The sequence below is a fragment of the Protopterus annectens genome, chromosome 3.part0 (genome assembly GCF_019279795.1).
Source record: "Protopterus annectens isolate FY-2018-M chromosome 3.part0, PAN1.0, whole genome shotgun sequence".
NCBI classification, from domain to species: domain Eukaryota; kingdom Metazoa; phylum Chordata; order Ceratodontiformes; family Protopteridae; genus Protopterus; species Protopterus annectens.
The window spans coordinates 1066451933-1066465992 of record NC_056731.1 but is presented as its reverse complement, the minus strand read 5'-3'; positions in this window follow the sequence as shown (position 1 = coordinate 1066465992).

Sequence of the window (14060 nt, the reverse complement as noted above, 5' to 3'; positions counted from 1 at the left end):
TGGAATACTCTTACCTCAAGCCATCCCAATGATGCCATTAACCTATATGGCTTCTCGCAACTCATCACCTTCCCTACTCGAGCTAATCAACATTCAAATACTAGCTCCACTCTCAACTAGATAGTTACCTCTCACCCCAACCATTATCATAATGCCTCCACACTCCCTGATACCCTTAGTGACGATCACCCAACCTCCATCCAATGCTACCTTTCTCAACCTCCTAAAGTGCATAAGTATAAGGAATGTTGTAATCTGTCTAACTTTAACCCTGATAAATTCAACCAGACACTCTCCTCTATAAACTACTGTGGTGGTGGTGCTGCAGTAGTGTTGTCGCCTCACAGTAAGATGTTGTCCTGTTCGATTCTCAGCTAAAGAGTCTTCTGTGTGGAAACATGCATGAATGGGCGTACCTTTGCTGAAGGTTGTGCATCAGGGCTGGAAACTCGGTACGTAAAAATCTACTGCCAGTCATTAGCAGACCGGAGTTCTGCTGTGGCGACCCCTAACCGGGAAAAGCCGAAAGATACAACAACAACAACTCTCCTCTATAAACTGGTCTTTCCTATTCAACCTTCCCCTCAAAGAAGCTGTCCTTCAATTCAATAGTATATTCCTTAACACCCTCAACTCCCTCGCCCCAATCAGAAAAACTAGAGTCAAAATCAACTATGCTCCCTGGCTAAGCAAAGAAGCTCTATCCCTCATGCAAAAGAATGACAATGCTTGGAAATGCTAGAACAAATTCAAAACACCCTCTAGTCTCCAAAACTATAGGGAACTAAGCAACACCACAAAATATGTGTCACCCAGGACAAAAAATCCTTTTATCTAGACCCACAAAGAAACCTCCACTCTAACCCCAAAATATTCTGGAGTACCATCACCCTTCCCCACCTAACCCATCCTCTAATAGCTCTCCACTTGAAACCGCCACTCTTCTTAACTCCTTCTTCATTAATTCCATACAGAACCTAATTAAACCAAACAAGGATACCTGCCTTGACCCTCACAACTCCTTTCTCTATCAAGCCTGTCCTCACCTCCATCATAAGATCACTACTCTCTCAACTAAAACATTGCTTCCCTTCTGCTGATAACCTTTCCCCACTCTACCTCAACCTTGCTGCCTCTTCTATCATCTATCCTGTTTCCATCCTTATCAATAGGTCAGTTCAAGAAAATTCCATCCCCAATATCTGGAAAAAGTCCTATATTATACCAATACATAAAGGGTATAACTCCACTGACCTCTCCAATTTTAGGCCTTTTGCAATACTATCCCCTCTGTCTTTGATTCTAGAAAAGTGCATGCATACACAAGCAGCTCATTTCATATCTCACCCAGGAAAATCTCTTCACCTCAGCACAACACGGTTTCCAACCACATCATAGCACACCTACAGCACTTCTATCCTTCACCAACTCTATTGCTACATCTCGTAGCAATAACAAACTAGCATCATGCCTCTTCCTCGACCTTTCTAAAGCATATAATACTGTGTCCCACAAACTCCTTCGCTTCAAACTCTCCCACTTTAATCTCTCCTCTTGTACTCTCTCCTGGTTCTCGTCATACTTATCAAATAGAACTCAGTCAAATGGCTCTCTGAAATCTCACCTTTCCTCCCTGTGCAAACTGGTGAGCCTCAAGGCTCCATCCTTGGCTCACTATTATTTAACATCTTTACTAATAATCTCTACCAGTCATGCCCCTCCTCTACACTCATACAATATGCCTACGACTCGACTATCATCTCAACCTCTGACAATATATCCCACCTACTCACTCTCACTCAAGACACCCTCCACTCTGTTGAAAGATGGCTCACCTCTAACCAACTGCTAATAAACCTCAACAAAACAAAACAACTTCTCTTCCTCCCTAAGTCCCTACAACACCTCAAAACCACTTTCTCAATCTGTTCACTAAACAACATTACTATTAACGTCAAATCTCACACTAAACTTCTCGGAGTCTACATAGATGACAAACTCAAGTTTGATATCCACACTTATAACTGCATTAAGAAAAACACATCAAAAACTAGGATCACTATACAGAAATAAAAAACTTCTTAACACAAGAATCTAGACTGTCCCTAGCTCAAGCCTACCTACTGTCTACCCTATTCTATGTTGCCCCAATCTTCAGTAACCTTTAGAAAATCTTGTCTACCAAACTCGAGCTTACCTACAACAAAATTGCTAGATTTGCCACTAACCTTCCCTACCGGTCACACCACTGCCTATCCTTACAAAAACTCCACTGGTTAGAACTCCACAATCAACTCCTATTACCTTAACTCCTTCTGACGCATACTACTATTATCCATCAACCAACAGCTTGTCCTTCTCTAGCAACCATCATCTCCCCCTATATCCCTAATTAGGAACTCCGTAGGTCTGAGCAGCACCTACTTCAAATCACCAAACCTAATAAAGCTATATGAAATAATTTATAGTCACTCAGTTAGCACCTCTTGGAACCAATTCCATCTCAAAATCAGAACTATCCAAAATCCATCTAATTTCAAACACACCATAAAGGAATATCTGCTCAACTCCTGGAACTGCCCCTGTAAAGACCCTACTTGAACCCTACCTACACTGCCTCCCCCCTTGTCTCAATTTCCCTAACTACTCTGCTTCTTCTCCCCCACCTGCTGCCACTTTTTCTCACTGTTAACTACTTTGTCTCTTCTCCCCCCGACCTGCTGCCACTTTTTCTCACTGTAATCTATTTCCTATATGTATATCTAGACTCTCCTGCTCTGCCACTCTGCGCTTCCTCTTAACCCAATCTTCACTTTATACTTCTACTGCCAGTCTCTCCCTCCTCTTTCATTCTATACCCCTCCTCTTCACTCCACTCTGTGCACAGATCACTCTCTCTAACACCTGTATGCCCCTCTATACTAAGGAATAAGTCATCATTTTCCCACTCAAAACTATTGATTTCTCATTTCAGCTTCCTGTGCTTGTAAGAAACATGATTGTTTATTTTTGTTTGTTTTGCCTTGCCATACATTAAAAGAAAAAAAAAAACAAAAAAAACAAACAAACAAAAAAAAAACAATTATCCATCTATGCAGAATGCTACCGCCTCTTGCGTACATATTTTAAATGCTATATTTGATTGTATGTGTAAATATCTTATTGATTGTACAAAAGCTTTACTGTAATGGGAGCTTTTTCTCCCCGGATCTCTGTAGTTATCTATCTGTGAAGTATGCTGCCTTCTCTTAGTTCCACATTTTAAATGCTGTATTTGATTGTATATGTAAATACCTTTTTGATTGTAAAAATGCTTTACTGTAATCGGAGCTTTTCTCCTCGGGTCTCTGGTGAAAAGGGGCACCTGCCAAGCCAGAGCAACCAGATTAACAAATGGCAAATAAATAAATAAATAAAAATTTGTCTAGAAGTTAGCACAAAAGTTTGAGAATATGAGGTCTTAACAAGCTACCTTATGTGGTAAAAGGTTTGATTCACTCAATCATCATTTGCTTATTATTTGACATTGAGAAATCACTTAACGAGACAGTGAGCCAGATTCACGAAGGCTTGCATGGAGTCTAAGAGTAGAGTAAGACTCCGTGCAGCCAACATGTCTTCCGAGCGATCCAGGAACAGCTGGCAGGGGCATGTAAGAGAGCTCCTAAAACTCCTCTTACACGGACAGGGATAGGATATGCAAATTACCTCATTCGCTGCTGAACGGCATGCAAATGAGGTAAAATTGTGATTCAGGAAACCCTAACCTGTACGAGTAAGAGTACTGTTATTTGCAGAAATGTACTCCATTGACAACTGAGTACGGTTCTGCAAATAGCAAAACGGAGCCGTGACAGCTCGAAAAAAAGGGTGCATCCAGTCGAGGAAGCATGACAATGGCCAAAAATATGGCCATTGGCAATGTCCACTGATGCAAAAATAAAATAAAATAAATAAAAAATTTTTTCCCAAACGCCGATGTTTAAGCATAGCGCAGTGCCGCGCAAACGTGGTGCGCTCTAAAAAACAGAAAACCAATAATTAAAATGCATACATGTGGATTTTACATTAATCCCTAATATACAATGCAAGGGAATGGCAGTCCAAAGACAACTTGGCTCCCGAGTAGAGGTTGCTAAGGGGGGAAGCTCAGTCTGAGAGTTGTAACCAAACATTAGTAGGCAATCCTATGCAAATGAGGGTAAGGATAGTGACTCATAAGTTTGCATAGCAGTCAGTGTAGTGCAGGAGTAGGATAAGGGGTATAACTGAGTAGATAGGTGACATCATAAGGGGGGTATGTCTGAGAGAAGTGAAGCGCATTGGAGTAGAGTGGTATGTGTCTGCTGTCAGATACTAATCACTGGAAGAGGTGTGTCAATAGGTATCCTAGCTAAAGTCAAGAAATGGAAGGTGTATGCCATGAACAACACCAGAGCTTCTTGTAGAAATGCCTGTAACATGTATGCGTGCGTGTGTGCGCCTATAAAACCAAGTAAGCCTGTGTGCACGCGTGTGCAGCTGTGTGTGCATGTATAAGCCTGAGTAAGCAAGTGTAAGGATGTTGAAACCCGTGTAAGTGTGTTTGCGCCTGTGTGCGTGCGTGTTAGCAAGAATAAGCAAGTTGGAGCCTGCGTAAGCATGTGTGCATGCGTGTGAGCTGGTGTGCATGTGTTTGTGCTTGTGTGTGTGGCGCTGCCCCCCTGAGGAAACAGAAAGGGAAAAGGAAGCACAAGAAATAGTAGGAAGGTAACAAGGGAGTACTAGCAGAGCTAGCAGGTGAAAACAATCAGAATCATCCAATTACACAGGCAGTACACTAGCCCAGCCCAGCCCAGCACTTAAAACACAGCAAACAACTTTCCAGTATGTTTTTCTCAGAGACACTGCAACACTGCAGTAAGCTAATAGAAGTGAAAACTGAAAAAGCTTTACTGAGACAAAGAAATGTTAGGGGCTGCCATTGCTGTTATATGGCAACATATGCAACATGCTGAGGGTGGTGACAATGCGAATGCTGCTGAGCAACCCACAGTGAGGAGACGGAGAAGACTGTACAGGCCCAGGGTAAACTACTAGGGGCTACATGAGCTGGAGATAGTGGAGCGCTATAGAGTGGACAGAGACCTCATGCAGCAAATTGTTGAGCTATGCAGGCCATGCCTCACACACAGAACCAACAGAGGGGAACCCATCCCAGTGGAAACCAAGGTATGTGTTGGCCAAAGAATACTAGCAACAGGTACCTTCCAGAGACCAACTGGCGATATGATGGGGATTTCACAGGCATCAGCATCCAGGGTACTGCACCAGTTCCAGAATGCCATGTCAGCACATGTCAGTGATCATGTATTTTTCCCCAATTCCTGTGAGGTATTGGCCAGCAATATGCGTCTCTTCCAGCAAATAGCGGAATACCCTGAGGTAGTGGGTGCAATAGACTGCATGCACATTTGCATCAGAGCACCAGCTGGTGAGCAGGGTAGGGTCTACTATAACTGTAAGGGTTACCCCTCCATCAACTGCCAGTTCGTGTGTGATGCCCAGGGCATAATAATGAATGTGTGTGCTGGCTGCCCTGGAAGCTACCATGACTCCCATATCTGGCATCTGACACAGCTGTACCAGACATTTGCCAATGGGGACATCCCTCATGGTCACCTAGTGGGGGATGCTGGATATGCACTTGAGCTGTGGCTGATGACATCCATCAGAAATGCACACACACCTGAACAGGAACGCCATAATGAGGCACATGCACAAACATGAAATGTAATCAAGCATATGTTTGGGCTGCTCAAGTCACGGTTCCGGTGCCCTGACACATCTGGTGGAGCCTTGCAGTACTCACCAACTACATGTACCCAAATAGTCATGGTATGTGCTATGCTACACAATATGATCCTGCGAAAACAGCTGCAGCAGGAGCAGCATAGGGCCGGGCACAACAGCCCCCCACCATTGCCAAGGCCATTGCAGGCAGAGCATGACTTGGAGGAGGAACAACCTGAGCCTGCCCCAGTAGGCAGAAGGAGGCATGCCCAGTATGCTTTGACCTTGGCAAAGAGGCAATGCATAGCATATACACTGGCTCAGTAGGAACCCTGGAAATGATACCTCTCTCTGACTTGCACATATAGTAAAAGGGATGCCAAACTTGATACTACCTGTTAACAAACATGTATAGGGAGTGTAAAATGTGCATCCGACATAGGCAGCCCTGCAGCACCACCTGAGGCATGATTGCCATGTGTTAAGCAATATAAAGCAGTGCTAAACAGCTCTCACCACTATTTAGTATATGTAAACAAAATTGCACACACTAAGTAGCACAACTTCAGGCAATGTTGAGCAATATTGGGCACTGTTCAGCAATGTTGGTTAAAATTGAGCAATGTTGTGCAAGTCCGATCAAATTTGGGCATAGTTCAGCAAAAGCAGGTAAAAATGGTCATATTTGCTTCACTGTTCCTGAAGCAGTCTGTTCTGCCCAGTAGGAAAATATGAAGCATTGACGGTTCTCGAACCCAGGATACTGTGCACTATAGTCATAGTACAGAACCACTAAATCATGACAGTATGTCAGTGGTCAGCTTGTATGAAGAAATGCTGATAAGTTTATGCAAAGTATCTCATGGAAACCTTGCAGGCATAGCATAATCCCTGTCGAGTCAAGACAGAAAGGTGAGGCCTGCAGTGAGAATAGAACCTGATATTCAACACACATATAGTATAAATGTTAATATTGGTAATGTTCACACACATCAACAAATGTAGTGGACCTCAGACAGCAACATACTGCAAGGTCACACTGGGCATGCTCACACACTTGAATAAATGAGACAAATGTCAGGCAACAAAACACTGAAAGTCCAAATTGGGCATGCTCACACACTTAGGCCATGTCTGAGTACAACAGTGGGCCACACATATCCGTCAGTTGCATGTGTCAACCCAGGAACCTCGCACTATTCACCAATTCACCTTGTGCACACAGTTATATGACAACAGACACATATATAATATAGTGGAACCCTGTCATAATCAAATATGTTATGCAGATACTTAGAGGTTGTTCATAGAAAGTGGGAAAGCAAAGAAGAAACAAAACCCGCAATCAGTACCATCAATGAACAGTGTGCATCCCGAACATTATCATAGGTTCAGAGGTTGACACTTGGCTATCTTCCCTAGGGCATGTATAAGCCTAGCCACAGTGTGTTTGGCTTATGCAACCCTGCTAGATTAGTAGACTGTGCCTGTGAATAGTAGGTCACACAAGATATCCCACATATGTTCAATTTAATTCTGCCTCTTTCTAGCAGGGACCCAGAACATATCCCAGGGCTAAACATACGATCACCCATCCACCTGACAAGATGTCACCTGTAGGTGGTCAGTGTGGCTCTCTGCATATGTGGGACTGTGATCTCATTCCTGAGTGAGTGTAGCCTCTGGGATGGGAATCTGCCCCTCCAGCGTGTCCTATTAACATCAGTGCTGATGTTCCTGTCCCTGGAGCGTGTAGCTGTAAGGGACTTTGATATCCTGAGGTTGAGCCTGTCCATCAATGCTGTGATGGACATGGCTTCAAACAACAGGCACAGATCGCATCCAAGTAGGCAGTAAGCAACTGAGGAGAGCTGGGGTCACCACAGCCAAACTGCGCATAACATCTGTGTGAGTCCCTAGATCCACTTGGTTAGGTATATTTGCGGGCATTACAGTTGCTGCAGGTGTTGGGTAAGGTACATCCGAAATGGGGCGATGTATTCAAGCATGGGCCTAATGAGTATAGGGGCACAATGACCCCACATGATCTAGATGTAAAACCCTATGGGATAAGGTGGGCTATATAGAAGGTGTGTCCAACAACATTGGCAACGTGAATGTCAAAGGCGAGAGTACTAACTATTCATGTCCCCAAATCACAAATCACACACACCGTACATGATGTATCATCACCTATGTGGTAATGTATGGGCACGTTGTTATTATCAAAGGTGATGACTATGCATGTAATGGAAGGTAGCTGTAGGCCATGGCTCTGGCACCAGTTATCCATCTCTGTGAGACCCATTTTGAGGATGCTTGTGCCAGCTGGGGAGTCGATTATGGCACGCAGTATGCAGCCATCTGTGAAGATGGTCAGCCATATTCCTCCTGTGTTAGCCAGTATGTCTGATAAATATATACGGAACAAGAGAGGTCCCAGGACTGAGCCCCGTGGGATGCCACGTGTAATTGGTGTATAGTCAGACATGGCACCTGCAATACTGAGCATGTGTGTGCTATCCATGATCCAGTTAGCAATCTCTCTTGTGACATATGTGTAGATATTGAATCCGGTGAGCTTATGTATAATGGCCGAGCGGGGTATTGTGTTGAACTGTTGTGCAAGCTCCAGGTAGGCTGTGTGGACAACCCTCTGTATGTCTATGGACCTGTTAACAGTTTAAAGACATCAAACAGGTGCAAGAGGCAAGATCTGCCCACAACAAAGCCAAATGGTGTAGGATCCAATGTCTGTAGGTTCACAGTGTCTATGTGTATGTGTTCCATGATGATACGCTCAATAGCTCAGCAGACCAGGATAGTTAGGCATATAGTGTGATATTGTCCAGGGTCCGTTGTGGCACCACCACTGTGGAGTGGCAACACTGTTGCTGTACGCCATTCCTTGGGTACATATCCTGTAGTAACTCTGATATTGAACAGCGACATAATGTGACTGTGAAGTTCATCATGAATCTCCTGTAAGGTGCAGTGTGGGACACCGTCTGGTCCCATTGATGCTGTGTTGTCTGCTATGGAGAGGGCAGCACTCACCTGTTCATCTGTGATGTCAGGGAGGCTACACCCTGTTGGGATGGACATGTGCACTGCAGGGGAGATGTGGGGGAAACATTTCCACTGAACCTGTTTGCCAGGATGTTTGCAATGTCAGTGAGTTCACTGTATGTTATGTCATTATGCAGTAACTCACAGCATATCTGTGAGTTCCCACCCAGGTCCCTGACATAACTAAAGAAGGCCTTGTGATTGTCCATAGTGTCTGTTGCAAGTGTCCTTTAGAAGTGGCCCTTAGATGAATCAACAAGTGATCGTAGCTATTCCATAGTACTGATCAGAGATGCCTTCCTGATTGGGATTGTGCTCTATCATGTAGTAGCCTCCTCCTGTCCTTGTATAGCTCATTAATGGCCGTGGTCCATCAGACAGGTCCCCTGCCTTTGGAGGAGTGAGTCATGTAGTTATCTGTGATAGCATGGTCCATGCATTCCAGTAGTCATCCATAGAATGGGTTTGTAAAGGATTAAGTGATCTGAGCCATAATTAACACTGTCCCAGTGTCTTTGACTGATACCACCTCGGTTTGTATAAGTGTGGCATTTGCTTATGAGAAGTACTTCACTGAGATCACCTAGGATGTGTGTGTGTATGGGATATGTATGTCCAGTGAGATGAATGCATGTTCTGACCTTAACAATGAGGGGTATACCTCTGGTGTGAAACATAGAGTCTCCATGTTGGTGATGATCAGGTCCCACATGTTCTACTCACCTGTGGTTGTGGTGACCAGTTCTGCCATAGCATTTGAGTCTATAAATCCTAGCAACTGTTGTGCGAGGGTGTCGGTGCTTGAGTAGTATTCACAGTCAATGTTTGTGTATATGAAGTCACACAATATAATGGTGTTTGTAGAGACCTTCACATTCCCCAGTGTTCCCAGGAATACAGAGTGTTGTTCCCGATTTTGGGAGTGTGGTCTGTAGCAGTCTACAAACTGAAATGCAGTTTGGCCCACTGTCAGTTGCACATGTACATTCACCGATGCTTTGTGCAGTGCTACCAACCCGGAGGTGTGTGTATGTATGATGTATATGGATACCCCCCCTATTGTTGTTGGCCGGTCCGAGTCTTGTGTCCGAAAAGCATGGTATGGAGTAAAACCTGGTAGTGCTGGTGTGCTTTTGTGAGCCTGAACCAGGTTTCTGTTACTGCACATATAGCGACAGTCCCCATACTGATGTGAGTCCTGAGTGCATGCATTCTGAGGGTTAGACATCTGTGGTTGAGCAGCATTACTCTCCGTTTCCTTTACCGTGTAACATCTATGGAGGTGGTTTTGTCTTCTGAGCCTCACTTCAAATAGCCACTATGGGTGTGGCAAGACCCTTAGCCAGTCTGTGAAAGCCTAGGGGTGACAGGTGCATGGCGTCCATAGCGAATCCACGTGGCATGTCGAGCATGTAATCCCAGGCTGACAGACACTGTATCCCCTTTGAATGACACCAATATGTTAGCCTACTGTTAACAGTGATCAGTTAGTCTGTATACTGTGACATAATTCTTGGTGAGGGTAAGATGCTACACATGGTCAGGGTCATACTGGCCTGGGCTACATGATCAGAGAGCTCCTCTATGTCCCTTGTCATGTAGTCCAGGGAGGAACATCTGAGGGTATACACACCAGCATGGTCAATGCTTGAGCCATATTTGTACTTGCAGTGTATTGAGAAGAGTGCATGTGTCATGTGGCAGATCCTGGCACCTGACAGACAGCACAAAGTGACCTTCTCCTTCTTCTCCTTGTTCAGCCTGGTGAGTGGGATGTCAGTGTGACCGACAATTACCGTCACCTATTACAAGTGTATTAGGTGTGCTGTGTAGGCCTAAGGGCAGTGACTGTGTGGCACACTGACTTTGTAAACTATGTGATATGTGTGTATAGTTGTGGGTTAGCAGTTGTTTGGGTGTCTGCTTTGGATGTCTCTGCAGCTTAGGCAGAGTATATTCAGAGGCTCCGAGTATGTGTTTGTGTGGTAATGTATTTGGTTTTCTGTTGTCAAAGGTCCATGTGAGACTGTCTTTGTGGTGTGTGTGGTTGCCTTCACCACCTGATAGACTGTGCCAGTCACGGCTTGGGAGATCTCAGCCTCTTGTCTGTCTATACAGTTGCATCTCTCACATATATCTGAGTTTGTTGGTAGGAGGACAGGGTTCTCTGTGTACATAAGGCAGTTTAACAATGCAGTATAATTCCAATATGCACCAGCTGGACTGGAGAGTACACACAAAACCGACCTTTGGACATGCCAGGATATAATGATGACTTACACTGTTGACTGAACACAAAGGATCAGTAGTGTGTTAAGTGTGTAAAAGAGTATAACAGGGGTTTAGTGTTCAGGTTTGTCATTGCTTTGAAAAGATTACCTGTGAAGGAGTACAGACAGAACCATTACACTTCCTCCAGCTATGTCAGAAATAGCAATGTGCAGTCATATATGTCCTGAGTCAGGGTCAACTGTGCCTGACTGACTATGTCGACATCCTGTCAGACAGGCCCATACATACATACCCACCTCCCAGTGACAAAAGGCCCTATCATCATACCAGGAGATATCACATGTAGAATGTGTAAACTGCTCCTCCCAAAGCCAAATTGAATCCCATCATGTGGCTAACATTGTTTCCCCATATGTGTCATAAGTGAACAACAGAAAAAAAAGATCCTGCACCTGAACAGTCTGTTGAGACTCACACTCTCTACAGGATCTTACACTGTTGAATGTGTTACAGCAACATGTGGCACACCCGACATGTGTTGGTGCACAACAGACCATGGGAACTATAGTCCTATAAGCCTATGAAGTCTGAACTGCTTCGCCATGGAGTCCATCATGATTGCAGTCAGGATCAGAGCTATTGTAATCCCACAAACACACAACCCAAACGTCTGCGGTATGTTAATGAGCAGATCATGTTCCCCAAACCTGCTAGAATGTTTTCAAGGCAGCCACCCAGGACATACATCACTGAAAGGAGAAACACACGTCCCAAATAGACTTAGAATAGCCCTGTATCAACATTGCAGACACATGTTGCATCCACAAAACCAACAATCTGTGCATAAATATGTATTGTCATATGAAGGAATGTCAGTTTGTCCACAGAGACATCACGCAAGCTATGAATTGTGGATTCCTGTACAAGCTGTTCACACCTGCTGACCCACAAGATTCATTCCTGGGATTGCATAAAACTAAGTGCACACACATTACCATGTCCAGTCTGATGATGTCAGCATCCTAAAAATATAGCCGGAGAATCAAAACCACCAACCAATAAAGCATATAGTGCGTTGTGTTAATGCATATCTCTCTAGTATCATAACATAGCTAGGTAGGGGTCTGAATCCTGCAATTGCTGTGTGTGTGTGTGGGGGGGGGGTATGTGTCTGTGTGTATGTATGTGTGTGTGTGATTCCCTTTGGGAGGAGTGTCCTTTTTGGAGACTTTCACAACACATTAAAAGAGGTGAACACCTCTTTGCCAAGTGTGATGATGTGAGTATCCCACAAATACAGTTTTGGAAATAAATGCTCTCACTAAAGCATATAGCACGTTGTGTTAATGTGTATTTCACTAGTGTCATAACATAGTTAGGTAGGGGTTTGAATCCTGCAATTGCTAAATGCATGTGTCTGTATATGTGATTTCCTTTGAGAGGAGTGGCCTTTTTGGAGACTGTGAAAACACATTGGAAGAGGTGAATTCCTCTTTGCCAAGTGTGATGATGTGAGTATCCCACAAATACAGCTTTGGAAATGAAAGCGCCCAGTAAAGCATATAGCACATCATGTTAATGCATATCTCACAAGTGTCATAACATAGTTAGGTAGGGGTTTGAATCCTGTAATTGCTGCGTGCATATGTGTGTGTGTGTGATTCTCTTTGAGAGGAGTTTCCTTTTTCGGAGACTGTGAAAACACATTGGAAGAGGTGAATTCCTCTTTGCCAAGTGTGATGATGTGAGCATCCCACAAATACAGCTTTGGAAATGAATGTTCCCAATAAAGCATATAGCACGTCGTATTAATGTGTATTTTGTGAGTGTCATAGCATAGGTAGGTAGGAGTTTGAATCCTGCAATTGCTAGATGCATGTATGTGTGTATGATTCCCTTTGAGAGAAGTGGCCTTTTTGGAGACTGTGAAAACACATTGGAAGAGGTGAATTCCTCTTTGCCAAGTGTGATGATGTGAGTATCCCACAAATACAGCTTTGGAAATCAAAACTCCCAATAAAGCATCCAGCGCATCGTGTTGATGCGTATTTCACGAGTGTCATAGCATAGCTAGGTAGGGGTTTGAATCCTGCAATTGTTGAGTGCATGTGTCTGTTTGTGTGTGTGATTCCCATTGAGAGGAGTGGCCTTTTTGGAGACTGTGAAAACACATTGGAAGAGATGAATTCCTCTTTGCCAAGTGTGATGATGTCAGTATCCCACAAATACAGCTTTGGAAATAAATACTCCTAGTAAAGCATATAGCGTGTTGTGTTAATACATATCTTACAAGTGTCATAACATAGGTAGGGGTTTGAATCTTACAATTGCTGAGTGCATATGTGTGTGTGTGATTCCCTTTGAGAGGAGTGGCCTTTTTGGAAACTGTGAAAACACATTTAAAGGTGTGAATTCCCCTTTTGCCGGTTTGATAATGTCAGTATCCCACAAATACAGCAGTGGAAATGAAAACTCCCAGTAAAGCATAAGGCGCATCTTGGTAATGCATATCTGTCTAGTATTATGACATAGGTAGGTAGGGGTCAGAATCCTGCAATTGCTGAGTGTGTGTGTGTGACACTGTTGAGCAATGTATTGTGGGTTTTGCTTTTACTACTGTATGACATATCAGTAAAACAACAATATGTGCATTGCACACTGCAGGTATCTGTGTGGCAAATACACATATGTACATGTGACCTACATTGGTAACTGTGTGTCCAAGACATATATGTACATGTGACCTCATTCACTTCATAGGTGTGAAGCCTGCTGTCAACACGACTACATCTGTTACCATCAACAGTTGTTGCTGCTGCTTCTTGGACCATAGCTCACATAAGTATGTATGTGACAAGTCCAGCCACTGTAGTAAGCTGCGCCCTAGGTCATCTGTGTCATGCACATACACATGCAGTTGTTATAGAGTAGTGTGAGTGTGTGTGTATGCCTGTGGCATATGACACATATGTTCGAACACAACACAG